This window comes from Pleurodeles waltl, chromosome 3_1 (genome assembly GCF_031143425.1).
Source record: "Pleurodeles waltl isolate 20211129_DDA chromosome 3_1, aPleWal1.hap1.20221129, whole genome shotgun sequence".
NCBI lineage: Eukaryota > Metazoa > Chordata > Amphibia > Caudata > Salamandridae > Pleurodeles > Pleurodeles waltl.
The window spans coordinates 59,548,405-59,566,144 of NC_090440.1; positions in this window are offsets into that span (position 1 = coordinate 59,548,405).

Consider the following 17,740-nt stretch of genomic DNA (forward strand, 5'->3'; position numbering starts at 1 on the left):
CAATGGCTTGATATTTGTATTTGTTTATTTATAAAATTCTAAGGTCAGACACATCAGTACATTGATGAGAGCCAGCTGACCACCCACCTGGAAAAAGAAGCCCTCCCAACTAAAGAGACTTAAAGAGACACGTTTTAATATGCCGACAAAACAGAATATATGAATCAACCAACCTAGCATGCTCTGGAAGGCTGTTTCACAGCCTTGTTACCACCACCGAGAAGGTGCATTCTCCCATCTGGTTTTACGAAACCTGGGGATAGCAACTTTAGATCTTATTAAACTGCTTGGGGTATACTAGCTAAAAGCAGATTGTAATCTATCAATTAATTGCTTCAATGTATGAGACTCAGCCTACCCTAACTGACTATGGTTGTTGGCATTGCTCAGGAATCCAACAATGCCAGGGGAAGTCCACTTCAGTGAGGCTCAAGAACATGGAGGCCTGTGGAGTGGACATTAGGGCTCCTGAAGGGCAGATTTTGGTGTCTGGACAAGACTGGTGGGGCCCTCCTCTACTCACCCGTTTAGGTGTGCCAAACCACGGTTGCCTGCTGCATGCTCGACAACATATCCCTGTTACAGAACATCCCAATGATTGCAGAGGATGGAGACCGTGAAGAGCCACTGGGTGAGGATGTCGAAATTTCCAATTAAGATAACAGCGGTGAAGAGTAATGATCTGACCTACGTCAAAATGCCATTGTCCATTTCTTTACCTGGGTGTATGTGTACCCTTGCATACTGTAAATCCAATTTCAGAACCACTTGTGACACACTGAACATATCAGTCTGTAATGGTAATTTGGTTGGAATGGTCAGTTCAGGAAAGTACAAGGGAAAGTTGTTTGTAGGTCAAAGTTTCCTCTACATTGACTACTATGTTTATTGACATAGATTAACTTTACCTGTGCTAAGTTACATATCTTCCTAACTGACAATTTAAGTCAAATGTAATATGTGAAATCATTCATTGTCCCTCCCTTCTTATTCTGTTTTAGGATCCTTCACTAGACATTTCAAAGTTGTGACATTTGCAGTGATATATTGCTGTTGAAAAGTACAAAGGGAACATGCCCACTTTGGATGGACAGATCTTGTACTGAGAGAACTTCCACTGTGATTGATGGAAGTTCTTGAGATTGCATCAGACCTGTTTTCTGTTGGATGTTGCAACAAGGCAATATGTGCTGCTTAACTTGCTCTAACCTAATGTATATGTTTAGCCATAGCATATTGGTCTCCCTTTACATTGGCTAACTCTTCATTTTGTGTTCACTGTAGGAAGCTGTTGATGTGTCTCCTCATAGTTGAATGAACCTTTTTAGGAAACAACTGAATTGTTGTTCTGACATTGCATCAGATACTGCCACGGTGTCCTGAAATGCTCACGTGACCTGAATTCTTGTTATTGACATGGTGTAGACTATTTGTGTTATTGGTGTAGGATTCCTATTGTGAGGGCATGAGGTAAGGCTCCAGCTTAGCTCATGAATCATTAATAGTTTGCCTATTTAGTTTACAGAGGTTTTATTAATTATTCCATTTCTTCCATCGTGTAAGGGTTCTGGAGTGTCAACTTCTGCATGGTTTGTGAAAAGCATGTTTGATTTTGTCACAGACTTGTCACCACAAATGTATGACACCAGTACATTGTGATTTCATTGTTTCTTTTTCCATTTTTTTGAATGGGAAACACATTTTCAAGTTGGTGTCTATTATGTTTTAGAATCATATTGTTTGCCAGGTTTAAAAAATGATAGTGTATGGAAGACATTGAAAAGGAATGACCACAATAAATACAACATCAGTCTTTGACTTAGTTTTATGTGCATTTATTTTGAAAAAATTAGAGAAATGAAAAAAAAATGAAAAAAGAACAACTATAATAAACTAAAGTCCATCATAGTAGACAAGATTATATTTGTTGAGCACAAATTGCTTGGAGTCCAATGTACAAAATACAACTCTCCTCATAAAAGATAAATGTGTCTATGAAATAGTCCACAGAGTGAATGGTAGACACATGCTAGGAAATTAGGTTTGGCATCTCTTGGAGGTGGTGGTGGAGGTATTTTCATCCTCTCCTGGTGGTCTGGATGAAAAGGTGCAGGTGTTGGGTAGGTGAATCAACTTCCTGTTGTGGTAGGGCCTCCCTGTCTGTGGCTGAGAAAGGTGTATTTTATCCGGATGTAGAAGGACCACAGATAGGGGTGGGTGGTACACGAACCACCCTGCAGATGTGATGATAAATGTCAAACATTACCCTTGTCAAGGAGCACAAATTGAAGTTGTGATACTGTAGTTCAAGAATGTGCTCCTTGTGCACATTCTTTATGTCCCAGATCTCTGTTAAGACCGGGCCCATCACATCTAGGGTCTGTTGTAGTGCTCCCACGACTCAGTCAGTGGTAGTCTGAGTGACAATTGTGCCAGTGGCCTCACTTTGCTGACTCACAGATTCTCTTCCATGACACCTACTCCCACTACCCTGTGCACTTGTGGCAGTGTGGCCTATCCCACTGGGTCCTGGCACAACTGGAGTTGGTGGTGATGATTGCTCAACAGTAGCCAGGACTGGGAGGGCACAAGATGGGAGCTGTGTTTCCCTGGACACAGGAAGTAGAAGGATCCATAGGCTGAGTTATTGTAGCAGTTGGGGTGGGAGGTGTAGGTGGGGGTTTGATTTACTGGGGCTGCTTGCCTAGACAGACCAGATGGACCAGGCATCCCCTCATCATCAGGACTTGCAGGAGTGGTGTCCTCACAAAAGGCTTGTAGAGGTGTCTTCTGTTGCAGATGGTGGTCCACTGGTCCTGGGTGTAGGTCCAAATATGAATTACAAAACAATGACATTGAAGGTCTATATTGTACCTCAAATGTGTCTTCAGCTACAAATGAAGCAACCTAAAAAAAGAAAAATTATAATTAGTGAGATGTTTAGGTGTGATTTTTAACTTTTTTACTCATGCAAGTTAATGTACACAGATGCACACTTCAGTAGCAATGATAGAAATATGTCCTGAAATGTGAATTGTTATTTAGGAAGTGTACAGCCCATGTACCAGACATGTAACTCAACACAGTAGAGAGAGAGCTGAGCTATTTCAATTCCCATCAGCCTCAAAAACAAACCATGGCACAACCTATTGGATTAAATGCCAGTGGTAATCACATGAATCCACAAAGTATGATGTATGCAAGTACGTAGATCAATTCAGTGGAGTTACAAGAAAGTGACAACATACTGGATCAACACAGCAGATTAAATTGTAATACATACCATGAAATGACAACTACACAAACCTTAGACTTATGTGCATATGTGGATGGAAAAACAAGTTTGAGTACATCAAATTGCACTATTGTTTGCAGGGACAAAAGCAGATCATCATGGTAGTTGTAGTTATCTGTAAACATTATTGCCAATACTTGTGAAAAGTGAGTAATATATACTTATATAAATTAATATAGTGAAATTAAACACATATGTACAATATGTACACACGTGTATAATGTGAATAGGTTAAGATACACATACTAGAGCTATACCTTCATGTGCATATGGATGGAGTTTGGAACCTGATTTTTGAAGTACAGCAACCTGCACTGAGATAAAGCAAGGGAATAGGCAAATGCAAGGGGTGATTCTTGGAGAACAACACACAATCTGCAAATACATATTGTTCATTGTTAAATATATGGAAAAACCATGATGCTACTGATGTGAATAACAGAAGGCATTTTGGAAAATGAAGTTTCAATATATATGTTTTGATATGTGTCTTGAAACACCTAAGGGCAAGGGCTCCATTTTGTGATGGTGATACATGCATAGGTGTAGCCTACCAGTCCCCATTCCACCAATGATTCCTGTCAAGCCTTCAGGAGGTAGGATCTGCAAGACATTCTCCTCCCAGGGAAAGAGTTGTAATGGTGGCTGGAAGACCCGCCACCAGTCCCCTGGTCATCCTGATGATGCTTGCAGGCCAGGAAATGGACTCTCCAACGCAGGCATTCCACCTCTTCTGAATTTCCTCCTGTGTGTGCAGATTGGTAGCTACAGCATTCGCTCTGTTGACTATTCTGCCCTGCTTTTGCCTTTTCTGAGATATGGAAGTATTTTGTACTTTGCTCCAAACAATTGTGGCTCTACTTTAATAACTTCATCCACCATGACTGTCAATTCTCCCTCTGTAAAACATGAGTTTCTCCTCCCTACCATTGTGATAAAAAAAGTATACTAGTGTCCCGTCATTGATTTGAAAAAATGATGAAAAAACAAAAATGTGAAAAACAAAGGGAGAATAGAAAAAAGAAAATAACCTAGCTGTACAGTGGCAAGGTTGTCCTCAGATTTGTTGTCAACAGGATAATGACAAAGGATCATGGTCTGAAAGTGTGTTTGATAGGTGTTCACAATAGTCCAATATACATCAAGTGTGGGCTGCTAACCACCATACAATAGCCACAACCATAGTACAATGCTGATTGGGCCATGCAATGGACTCACACCATCAAGGGACCACTGCTGGTACACCATCAGCTTGACTGTGTTATCTAAATATGGTCGGACAATGCTGCCATCCCAGCACCAACGGAGTACTACTTGACAGCACTCGAGTCGGCTGCGATGGCTACGGAATACAGCTAGTGTGAAGGAGTACACTCCTTCGACGCAGACAGAGGTTGAACAGTCATAGATCTAAATACAGCTGTTGAAACACCATCAGTTTGACAGAGTACGTGGGGAAGCTGCCACGGTGGATTGGGGGTAATGTCATCAAGATCTAAATCAGGCTCTTAGTCAACATAGATCCCTTTCTTCACATACCAATCTGGTTTACGTTATCCAGAAGAGTACAAACTCACAATAATGCTTAAATCAGGACAGAACTTTGTCACCACATCTGCTCAAACCCATTTCTCCATTCCTATCTGTCCATCCCCATCCCAACTGAGCACTACCAGCAAACTTAATTCTGTGGGTGTCAAATTCACATTTGGGTTCCATGTCCTCTGCATGCTCTTTGAATTCACGTAGTGCATCTATCTTCCTCTACATCTTCATATTATCTCTCAAGAACAAACACCCTCTTTCTTAAGAGCACCATCTGCCACTCAATCCCCAGGGTTTGCAGTTATGGCACTGTGCAAAAGCACCTTATTGACCTATAGGAGCAGAGTATAATGGGCCATATTGCAGGGTGGCACAGCAAGTGCCTTGCTGCGCTGCCCTGCGCCATTGGAAATGTGCAGAAATGCACCTTATCTACATGATACAGCACATTCTGTCCACTCCAACTGCACTAGCATGCAAATTGCTGTCATGAGACAAAGCAGGCACCCCTGCTCCACGGTGCCTGCATTGTAAGGGTGATTGTTTTGGGCAGGATGGGACACCTTGCAAGGTTTTGTAAACCTGGCAGGTGTCAAAAGTGTATGCTGCCCCAGGGGTAGCATTAGAGTGATGCAAGGGGGAGAGACATCTTTATTTCCCCGTTTTTCCTCTTTCTACGTGTGCTGCATTCTGCAGCACACAAAGAAGGAGGAAAACTCCTCCATTGATTGTACTTGTGCAGGAAGGTACCCCTTCCTGCCCAAAAAAATCATCCCCACAAAGCAGGCACACTTGCACCATGGTGCAAGGATGCCTGCAGTGGCTGATGATAGCTATTTCCTCACCAGCCCGGGGGGGGGGAACAGAAATGTGCCAGATCTTATAGATACAGTGCATTTCTGCCATTTTCTGGAGCGGTGCAGCAAGGCACTTGCTGGGGCCCTGTGCCATGGGGTCTTGTAAATATGGCCCCACACCGACAAAGAGATGTAAAGCCACGCAAAGTGGTTTTGCGTGGCCTTGTAGATATGGGTGTGCAGCCTGTGCCACCGGTGCATCATAAAAAGTGATGTACCAGCGGTGCAGGCTGCTTATAAATATGGGCCAATGTTTTTCGCATCCATTCCACTTAATTCCAGACATCCTCACTATACTTTGTCACCATCTGTGAAGGATTTTATGCACAACCTTCTAATACTTGTATTACATGCTTCGCGCAAATCTTCACAAATACACATTTTTAGGAAGCCATTTATTGAAGAATTCTGTTGTAGAAAGTGGCCTGCAGGTGGCAAGGCAATGTTTACCCTTTAAATTTTATTGCATGTGTCTAGTAAGTTTCCAGATGATCGCCCTGTTAGCAAGTCTTCTGCAGCTATGTCTTAGGTGATTTTTTGCTGGACCAAAGATGGGTGTAGGTGTCAATCAAGCTCAGGGCTTGATTTAGATCTTGGCAGAGGGGTTACTCCTTGGCAAGGGTGACGGATAGCCTGTCCACCCAAACCCACATATCATTGCTTTCTGTGGTATTAAGATTTCGGCGGACAGGATATCCATCACCGTTGCGACGGAGTAACCCCTCCACCGACATCTATTCAGGCCCTGAGACTTTCCTTCATCAATATAAAGAAGATTTGGTGTGCAACCTGAATTTCTTTTTTTCAAGTAAAGTTTGCACAGATCTTTTGGTTATTCCAACATAATAAATCTAAATCTGAGCCACCTGCTTAAAATCAATATTTAATTGTGTCTGCTCTAGTTAATACCCTAACTAAAATTCTGACCATCACCCTGTCATTTCAGTTGAATAATATTTCTTATATTCAGAATTTAGAAATTCTGTATTTGCTCAGTCGCTTGCCCCTTACATCCCATGGCATTTAGAAAAAACAGGAGCTCCCAAGTGTTTCTAAGAGTAGACAGGAGGGAGTGTGGAGATAGAGTTTATTTTCTTCATTCTGTTGTGTCCTCCCTGCTTCCCCTCTTCAGTCCTAGCTCCTTTATTAAGTGGCCAGGCCATGAGTGATGCTTTTCTCCAACAGTATTACTCTGCTTCTTGGCAGCCTTCACAAGCAGTGGAGCAAAGACTTGTCTTGGCAGAGGCGAAGGTGCCTCCGGGTCAGTGACGTGATAAGGCTGCAGATTGCCTTCCACAAATTCTGAGGCAGACTACATTCCACCATGTTCACACCGCTCGTTATGACTGGTATTAAGGAACTTGCACATAATTAAACTGTGAATGTCTGCAGGACCACTCTTCGTCCACTCTAACATCAAAGGGGCAGATGACCCAGGTGGGCATCCGTCAGATTTTACAGAAATCAAGGGATTACTTTCATTCTTGCTTGTAATTTGATAAACCTTTGTTTTTTGGTGTTTTTCTATTGTTAGAGGGACATAATTCAAACATCTCAGCAAAGCAACTTTTCTTTATCTAGGGATGAAACTTTATTGGTTCTGGGTGAAATAATTCTCTCCAGGCTCGTTTCTGAGTCAGAGCAGACATTTTATAATCTCCCATACGTACAAACCTTTTTTTTTTAATTGGCCAGCTTCATTTACGGAGGAGCATCTATCCAGTGTACGTTTGATCCGCTGCTGCTTCTAATGCACCCTGCTGTGCCCAGTTGATCAATCACGGTATGTGGCAGGGGCGAATATTTGGCGAATTTTCAGCTTTGCCTTTTATGTGGTTCTGTGAGCTAAGCACCCGCTGCAGACAGATGCAGGTCACGAGTTTGCATCTCAGGAAAGTCTTCTCAGCCTTCTATCCTTCTGAGGTCCCTGAATTGAGCACCCTTAAATTAGGTAACAGGAATTACTCTTATTTACAGCTCTTAGAAACGGTAGAATGACGGTATCAAGCACTATTTAAAACTAGTTATTATAGATGTATCTGGATCTTTTTCAATAGCAGTGTAAGGAACCAGGCTATTAGTTGAGCAGGTTGTCAGTCCTGTGCAAGTAATGATTCCACAACTATACCCTTATCGGCAGCTATTCACCCCATTGTAGACCTTGACTCTCTCAGTGTAGCAAAGCAGAGCTGTCCAAGGAGGTGGTTTGTGGCTAGGAAATCACCATTCGCTGGCATGCAAAAACAACATTAACTTATTGTCCAGCCTGTGCTTTTATTTGTAAAATGAAATCTACATTTATTACATACACACAGCACAATACACTGGATCAATTTACAACTGTGTACACAAGGTAGCAGAAGTACCTTTGGTGACAGTCTAGAAATCACATTTGACCTCTAATGAATCATGACCCCCCATAAATCACAGTACTCCCCTCCCACACCAGATAGCACATAAATATTTATGAGAGTCCCATTTTGACTACAGCAGTCCTCTTTGCTTTTTCAGGGTTACCACAATAATAGACTCAAAAATCGGGTTTTTAACCATCTCTCTATCACTGTCATCAAACCCGATGTTTTATCTGCCGTCATTATTATGCATAAATCACTGTAATATTTTTTTTTTGAAAATCGCTGTCACAAATACATTTTTTTAAGTAAAGCATTCCCAAAACCATGGGGCATATTTATACTCCATTTGCGCCAAATTTGCGTTATTTGTTTTGATGCAAATTCAGCGCAAAACTAACTCCATATTTATATTTTGACACTAGACGTGTCTAAAGTCGAAATATTGGATTGTGCATCATTTTTTAGAGGCATGAACCTACCTTGTGTCAATGAGATGCAATTTAGGCGTTCCCATCTAAAAAATGGTGCTAACACCATAGCGCGATATATATCCCCTGTGCTAAAATGACACACAGGTGGGAGGAGGGGCTAAAGCTTTACACCATTATTTAACCTATGTGTCAGATCTGGCGTTAGGGGACCTGTGGACCTATTTCCATGGTTAAACGCCATGGAATGGGTTCATAGGTGCCCTCCTCAAGCCCCAGGCACATCCCTACCCACACCAGATGGTCACCAGAGAATGGGGGACCCCATCCCAGGTAAGTAGGGCAAGTATAGGTAAGTATTTTTTTTTTAAATTGAAGTGCCATCGGGGGCCCGACATAGGGCCCCCTGCATGGCACAGGGTGCAATGGCCATGCCCAGGGGGACACTGGTCCCCTGTGCTGGCCATGGCTCCTGTCTTTTCCAAGACAGGAGTCATGTGGTATGGATGGTTTTGCATCAGAAAATGACGCTATGCTGGTTAGAGTTATTATTTTTTTTGCCTCTAACCAGCCTAACATAATTTTTTGGTGCAAAACCCTCTTCTCCATTACCCCCACCCCCACCTGGCTAACATAATTTTTTGTACGCTAGCCTACCCTTTGCACCAACTTGCACCATTCCATAAATATGGGGCCCGGCTGGCGCTCAAGACTGGCGCAAGCCAGTGCTAAACGCATTGATGCAAAACTGCATTAGTGCAGTTTAGCATTAAAAAGTATAAATGTGCCCCCCAGGTGCCTAATTAACAAAGCTAACCACACTTTTTTACATTTTTTCCTATACAGAAATGTATCTAAGAGTAGCATCTTTATGACAATGAAGCATCTGCATTTGTGACTGAGACTTTGCATAATAAAAGATAGAACAGTCCTATCTTTTTATGTCTGGAGTCTCCGCCATTAGTGTGTTCCAGCATTCCAGGGCCTTATAGGGAGCTCCCTTCATAGAGCTTACATACCTAATGAGTGGCTGAGGCTTCTTTGTGTTACATGGGACTTCCTGCTCCATGTCTTCTTTTTTTGGAGAATATTTCTTGGGTGAGGGTGCCCAGTCTCACCAGGAACACCCTGTTGTATGTCTTTGTTGGAGCAGTGTGAGAAGCCTACTCCCACACTGCTGAGCCAGCTAGCCACCTGGCCAGCTCTATAGTCTACTGGTGCAGAACCCAGCAACTGGATTCTCCCTGCCCTTTCCATGCAGGCATGAAGATCTTATCTTGGTGGCTGCCCTGCTTCCCCAGACACGGGGCGTAGAGGTGAGACCCTCAGCCCACCACAATTGTGGGGGGAGCAACGGTGCTCTCCCTTCTCCTTTACTCATAAGGGGCCCAGGAATGGGGACCTGGGCTCCTCCCTATTTACTCACTGGAGGCCTTGTCCTGGAATCCCAGGTCCCTTCCTTCCATCCCTGGATGCTGGCCCACCCCAGCTGTATTTTCTGAAAAAAGCAGTAAGGCCACATGCTCCACTTTCTCACTGGGGGCCAAAGAAGAATGGACATTTACTTTGCCTACCGCCTCGACTTTTCTGACCTCATTGTTGCTGGCTTTAGGACTGCTAACCAGTGTTTGTGCCCTTTCCCCGAAACATGGTAACATTGGTGAAATGAACTTACTCCACTCGCACATAGGTAAGTTGAAGCAGAAGACTTATTGATATGTTCGACAGGGAGGGAGAGACTCAACAAATTCTGACTCCTCTATTCCAAGTCAGAACACCCAGCATCAGAACACCCAGCATAACACTCTGCAGCGCGTGGCTGCATACACAAGAAACAACGAATACATATAAAACATTACAATTGGCTTGTCTTCAATTGGCATATTTAATTTACTTATAAGTCCCTAGTAAAGTGCACTACTGTACCCCGGGCTTGAAAATGAAATGATACTTGTAGGCCTGCAGCACCAATTGTGTCACCCACTTAAGTAGCCCTTTAACCATGCCTCACGCCTGCCATTGCATTGTCTTTGCGGGCTGGTTTACACTGCAATGTCGACCTGCCAAAGTAACCCCTTTTGCCAGGGCCAAACCTTCCCTTTTTATGCATTTAAGTTACCCCTAAAGTAAGCCCTGGACACAGAGCAGAGTGCAATGGTTTTAATAGGCAGGACATGTGCTTTTTTGTTTTTCATGTCCTGCTAGTGAAATCCCCCCAAAGTCATTTTTCACTAAGCGAGGCCTACCTATCCCATAGGATAATATAGGGATTACCTAATTACATCTTCTAACTTTTCCAGTTTGATGTCTCTGGGATCACAATTTAAAATCACAACCTATATTCAAGACAGATTTTAAATTGTAGTTCTGAAAATGCCTCTTTAGAAAGTTGGCATTTTTTCTGCTTTAGCTGTATGGTTCCTGCTGCCTGTCTCTGATCACTTGCCTGGGGTGGACAACAGCTTGGCTTTGTGCATTTCCTCTAGACATCCACAAACAATGGAAGCTTAAGTGTGACGGGAGGGAGAAGCTGGGGGCTGCCTCACTTACATCTGAATAAGCTGTGTCCTGTCCCCACACAAGGAGCTGCCAAGCCCCGTGTAATACGTTTGGAGTCAGGGCTGGAAGGGCAGGACCTATGTACACTTCAAAGCCCTGTCTATGAAGTATCCCGCATTTTAAAGGCCCAACTGGGTATAAGTACTGGAACTCTGACTGACACCATCAACTCAGTACCATTCTGGACCTGTGAATACTCTGCCAGGAGGAAGCACTGCTGTGCTACTGGAGGACTGCCACTCTGCTGGACTACTGTTTTGCTGGACTCTTTCCTGGCTGTGCTGCCCTGCTGTCTGCTGTTCCCCTGCCTGGGTGAGGACTGGAACTGCATCACTTGAGCCCAGAGGTACTCCAAGGGCTAACTGCCTGACCTTCAGATCTGAAGTATCAGGGACATGAAATACTTCCAACTACCCTCCTCCTGCACCTGGACTCTGACATCTCTGAGTCTGCCCTGCTGGGTGGTGCTACCCTCGTTCTGGACCCTGGAAAGTGGGCGTATGCATCCTATGCTGCGTGAGCAGAATCAACACATGTTCAGAACGGCTTCTGCAATGCATTTCCCAGTGAGAGGTCCTCACATCTTTGCCTCGACAATGACACCAAATCACTGCATTGCAGCTTCTGGGCTCATCAAAACTGGCACATCGCCTCAACTGCGCAATGCATTCTCAACCCCAGTCTTTGCAACACAAGGGTCGGTGCCTGGATCTTTGGTGTCGATGCCGAAGGAACTCACATCCTCACTCCATCACATCTCGAAACCGAAGCATTGCTGCTCCACCGCTGCTGATGCATGGAGAAAATCAACATATTACATTCAACTGAGTGTTTTGGGACTGACACAATGCTCCACAACCAACACTTAAGGTACTTTGGTTCAGTTGGCCCAACTGGGTCCCTGTAGTCGGCCTTTGGTCAACACAGTCGGCCTGAACTTTTGACTTTGCTCCGGTCCAGAGCGCCCAGATAACTCCGGTTGGTGCTTCTTGCTTTTAAGTGCTGTTATATGCATAAATCTTTACAAATTCATACCTCAAGTTCTACTTTTTGAATTTTAGTTGTTTTAGTCTTGTTTTATTTATTACATTAAGTTCTATTTATCTAATCTGGTGTGTTATCTTTATGTGTGGTATTTTATAATTTTAGTGTTTGAAGTGTTGCACAAATAACGTACACACTGCCTCTAAGTTAAGACTAACTGCTCTGTGAAAAGTTATCAAAGAGTGAACAGAGGCTAATTTAGGGCTTGCTTAACAATTACCCTGACTAGGACTGTGGGTGCTGTTTGACTAAGGTTTACACCCCTGTCAACCAACAACCCAATTTGAAACAATTTCTTTGGTCTCTTGGGCCGATTTTCACAGTGTCAGAGTCATTTTACTCCTGGTGGCAAGCCCAAGCCACCTGCAGTCTTTTCAGTAGGCTTTAATGTCTCTAGTATGGGTAATACGTTTTCTGTCTACCTGTGCCAGTTTTTCTCCTTTATTTGGTTTCTAGGGCTCCTCTCCTTTTGTTGGGGCACACACATTCAAGTCTTCTGCCAAGGGAACCAGCCTCACTAGTCATTGAGAGACCCAGTGGTCTTCGGGTCAGCTGTAGGCAGATTCCATAGTACATTATGGCATCAATGGGCTTGTCCATCCAGCTATCCATGGTTTTGTTACTGTTCAATTCCAGTGTCCAACTCACTTTCTCTCTTGTGCAAAAGCATTTAAGTGCAGGTAGAAAGTTTTAGATTCTAGGAACCCCTGGCCAGTCGTAGGGTGCCACATCACCCCTCTACCCCTGCCCCAACCCCCCTGAATAGCATGCTGGGACAATCCAAGAAGGTGCAGTTAAGTGGCCTCTAGGCACATCACCTCTGGGGGCTGCAGCACTGCCCCTCGCTGCCATCACTGCCAGGGACTTTCCCACCTAATCATCAAAGGGAAAACCCCTCCAGTGCTTGCTCCAGATGTCTGGGCTTCCTTCTTCTGTTGAATGGGCCGGGCTGTCACAACCCTGGTACAGAGTGGCAACTAGATACCCCACCTCCTCAGAGGCTAAGTGAAGCACTGTTGATTGCTCCTTTTGACTGGGGAGGCATTTGTTCCTTCTGCTGCAGAGCAGGGTAATTAGTTGGCCCATTAGGATGACAAAAAGCCTGGAATCTGATCCTAACTTTGTGTACATGTTTCATCTCATATTAATACCTTTGTGGACTTTGTAGGGCTAAGGAAAGTGAAACTACACTTTAGGGCAGGCTTCCCCCATGTCTATAATGCAGTGGCACTGCAGATAACCTATTAATCGCTACAGACCGTACCTAGAATTTCAGACTAATATTAAAATACTTACCCTACCTCAACATCTAATCTTGCAGGGTCCCCTCTGCTCCAGGCTATCTGTGTGAAGTTCCCGCACTGCGCACAATGGTAGTCTCACATGCACAGCCAGCACACACTTCACACACTGCACACATGTTTACTTAAAACCAGCCCAGTGCCCGTAACCTATACTGTAGCGGCCTTATCTTAAAAGGAGGACACTCGAGGTAAACACTTAGGGGCATATTTAAGAAAAGTGGCACTGCACACAGCCCCTTAGAACCCCCCCCATGTGTGCACCATATTTAATATATGACGCACCATGATGCAGGGTAGGAAGCAATAGTGGCATTTTTTTACGATATTGATGTACTCTGCAGGAGTAGCGCACCATGATGCAGGGTAGGAAGCAATAGTGGCATTTTTTTACGCTATTTATGTACTCTGCAGGAGTAGCGCCACGATTTTGCCGCTACTCCTGCAAAGTAGACAGGGGCCCATTGTATTCAACGGCATGACCCCTTTTAACACCTGCTCTGAGCATCTGTTAGATTTCCTTGCACCATTTTTTCAGACCCTGCAGGCATAATGCAGGTCAACGGGTTAGAAAGTGGTGCAATGCATGCCTTTGTAAATGTAGCGCAGCGTTTTTGGCCTTCTAACACCACATTAGCATCACAAAATTATGCTAATGTGGCATTTGAATGGCGGTAGGGGCTCTTGAATATGCCGTTTACAGCCTATTTACCAGGTGATTATTGTGGGTGAGAATTAAGTATTGAACAAAAAGATAAAATCCAGGTTTATTAAATGACCAGAATTCATTTTGCTACAAACATGCTGAGATTGTGCAGAACTGATTCATAGCAAAGGGACCCAGGAACTTACCCATTTTACAATAAGGTGCCTAAAATGGATAGCATGCGGTTTGTATGTTTTTGTGATGCTGCTGTTGGAGTGCAGTTTTTATAATCAAAATTAACATAAAATGTTTGCAAATTAATGAGTAATGATGCCGCATAGAAAATATATTAATGTGTTTTTACTAAACATGTGTTTGAAATGTGCCCACGGGGAGTGGCCACCAATATATACGATGATTAAATGAAATTGACTAATGATGAATTATTAATGTACTAATGTATGATTTTGTACTAGCATCAAGAGTTATATGTAAAGATGTCGCTAAAAATTAATAACTAGGCCTTAGTTAACATGAGTCGGGGCCTAGCTGCCGGTCTCATATTAAATGTGTTTTTCTAACGTGCAATGTGCTGACTTGCTGAAGGACATGACATGTAGCCGTACTTTTCCAGAAGCTAGAAGATGTGTGTAACCGTAGTAAATTCTTTCCCATGAAACTCGACTTGCTCAAGGAGACATTCTTGCCAAATGCAACAGTGTAAACTTGCAACAGGTACAAGGTCACCTGAACTGGTAAAGACAATGGAACTACTGACTGGGACCGAGAGAATAAAAGTTTGTACCTGAAATTCTACCCGTTGGAGATCTCAGTTACAGGAGCCAATAAACTGCGTGAGAACGGTTCTAAAGTGACAATCCTAATGAGGTGACTACCTGATTATTGGATGGAGATAATGATGCACCAAAATTTGCCCAATTGGAAATTAGGAGACTGTACAACATAATTGATATAACCCCGTGTCACAAGGAGAAATCGGCCATTCCTAGCCACTTTTGCCATTGCCATTAAGTGCCATTCTTTGCTTTGTCACTCTGTCTTAAAGACTTTGCTGTTTGACTCTTCAAACTATCCTTACCTTAGTCCTGCCCGATTCATACTTTCCCTCCTTATGAGGGAGATGTCCCTTACTACTTATCTCCCTCAACTTTGCTGGGTTTCCTGGCTGATGGCGAATCAACTGATGTCCTGAGGACGAAGACTGACTCTGTATGCTGACCCGTTACAGAGGTTAACTATATAATGATGAAATTGTAATTGTCTGTTTGCCTTTCCTTTCTAGGTACCAACTGCTACTTTTGATAGAGACCATAGTTAGATGTTTTCTAAATTTGTGTTGCTAAATTGTTTTGCATGAAGCCCAACATGCTAATGCCAATTTGAGGTTAGTTAAGGGGTTCACTGAGACAGACGCAAATAGACAAATGACTGAATCTATGCTTTGTTGAATAATGCGCTAATGATACTCTGCTAAGGTTAATCCATGTTGACGTTGTGCTTTGTTCTAAAGTTCATGATCTTTGCTTTGATGAAATCTTATTCGAGTTGCCATATCGTGACAGTGCTAATGTGTTTTATGGTTTTGAGACTAATAAACTTGCTAGTAGAGTGTAACCAATAGGGAATAAAATAACTTAAATCTTACTAGTTTTTGTGTGGTTATTCATGGTTGAAAGGTCATGGTGTGATCAAACTTTATTAATTCATCTATCTAAATTGGTTTACTTTGACATATTGGATATTGAGACGATTATTGACCTAGTGATTTATATGCTGATTAGTTGTCTCGTCCTAAGGTGTCTTCAATCAGGGTCAAAAGATTCATTGGCCTAAAACAAGTCCCAGAATAAGTCAATTATCTAAGACGGGACACGTTATCACTGCACACCACACAAAACTTGCTGTGAATGTGAAGGCTCTTTTCAAGACTGATACTAGCTGATCTTGCTTGAATTGCAGACCTACAAAATGAAATATTCTTGAATTCTACAATTTTGTCTCTTGTACATACTAAGAGGTCAGAAAAATGATTTTCCATCTCCCTGCAGCATGTACATGGATGCTAGGGACAGACTTCTATAAAAATGTGCAGTTTCTCTGATACCGACCCAATGAAGATAAAACAGACATCAGCAGCAGCATCTGAGCAGATAGCCTCTCCTTCCTCTGAAGACTATTGTATATTAAAAAGGTATAAACATTATTGTGTTTTGTGTAACTCAAGCACTTGCATCCCCTGCAGTGCAGGTGAGCCCAAACACTTCAGGCTTCCCAACCCTTCAAAGGGCCCAATTCAGCCCAAACCCAATACATATCTGTGAGATATTAGAGACTCTCTGGCTTCTCTTTAGAATCCACATGGGGGCGGGATCACCATCTTGCATTACACCACTGTGCTAGAGAGATGTTGTCATGACAGACAGTGTCCGATTTCAGGCCTATTGGCAAATGGTATGCCAGGGATTCTATACATGACTTGGCATATATCTATAGAACTACAACAGCTGCAGTCATATATTAATAATTTGTGTATGGCGTTGCATTAATATTGTAGGGTTGTGTGATGAAATGTGATTGGAATATATCTTATGTTCAACTCTAAAATTAATTTTGTTTTCTGAAATGTTGTTATTACAGAAAAACTTTACTTTATTCGGGTGCAAAAGCAGCCCTAAGAGGACCCAATCCATAAGTAAAAACCTGAGATATAAAAATACATAAAATGTGATTTAAAACACAATAGCAAGCAATCTCATAGCGATGAAGTACATTACAATACAATTTAACACTTAGGGGCAGATTTCTGGAAAGTGGCGCTGCACTGAGTGCAACACCACTTTCTCTGCGCCCCTTAGCTCCCCCCTACTGCCACCATCTGTGCGCCGTATTTACAATACGGCAAACCATGGTGCAGGGTAGGGGGCAATAGATTCATTTCTCATGACATTATTGATGTACTCTGCAGAAGTAGCGCCAAAATATTGGCGCTATTCCTCCAGGGTACAAAGGGCCCCATTCTAAAGAGTGGATGCCTCCTTTTAACGCCTGCTCTTGAGCCTCGAGAGACAGTGAGTTTGTTAGCCATATAGGTTTTGTAAATGATGCATCAGTTTTGGTAAAGGTTTGCTGTGGTGTGTAGGGACGACCAGCGCAGAGTTTAGGATGCCAAGTAGAAAGGTGTTGCCATCACCCAGATGCAAAAGTACAAGGGCTCAAAGAGCATTTCTGAACTCCAGTTCTTAGGGAAACTGGTTTCACTTACGTAGAGAGCTGGTACCTGATAACGCGTCCAGCCTTTATAAATTTCCCTATACCTGGACACGTTGGAGGTCGGTGAACCTTTTACCGAGCTGGGCTCTCCTCATCCTAGAATAGTCAGATAACTTAAACTAATAATCAATGACTATTGTAATTGATAACCAATAATCAATTAATAGATCAAAATAACATATTAGGAATCAATAACAGTTGGTATTTCGACGCACCTTGACCTTTCAGTCATGAATAACCACACCAGTTTATTTAAAGTTAGTGAATTTATTTCCCTATATTAACAAAGCTAAAACGATATGTATGAATCTCAAAACCAAATGATATATGTATACGAACATTACTAGCTGTCCATAGCGGCGGAAGAAACGCAATCTACGCAAAATCTGAATTATAATACATTCAGTTACGGCAATG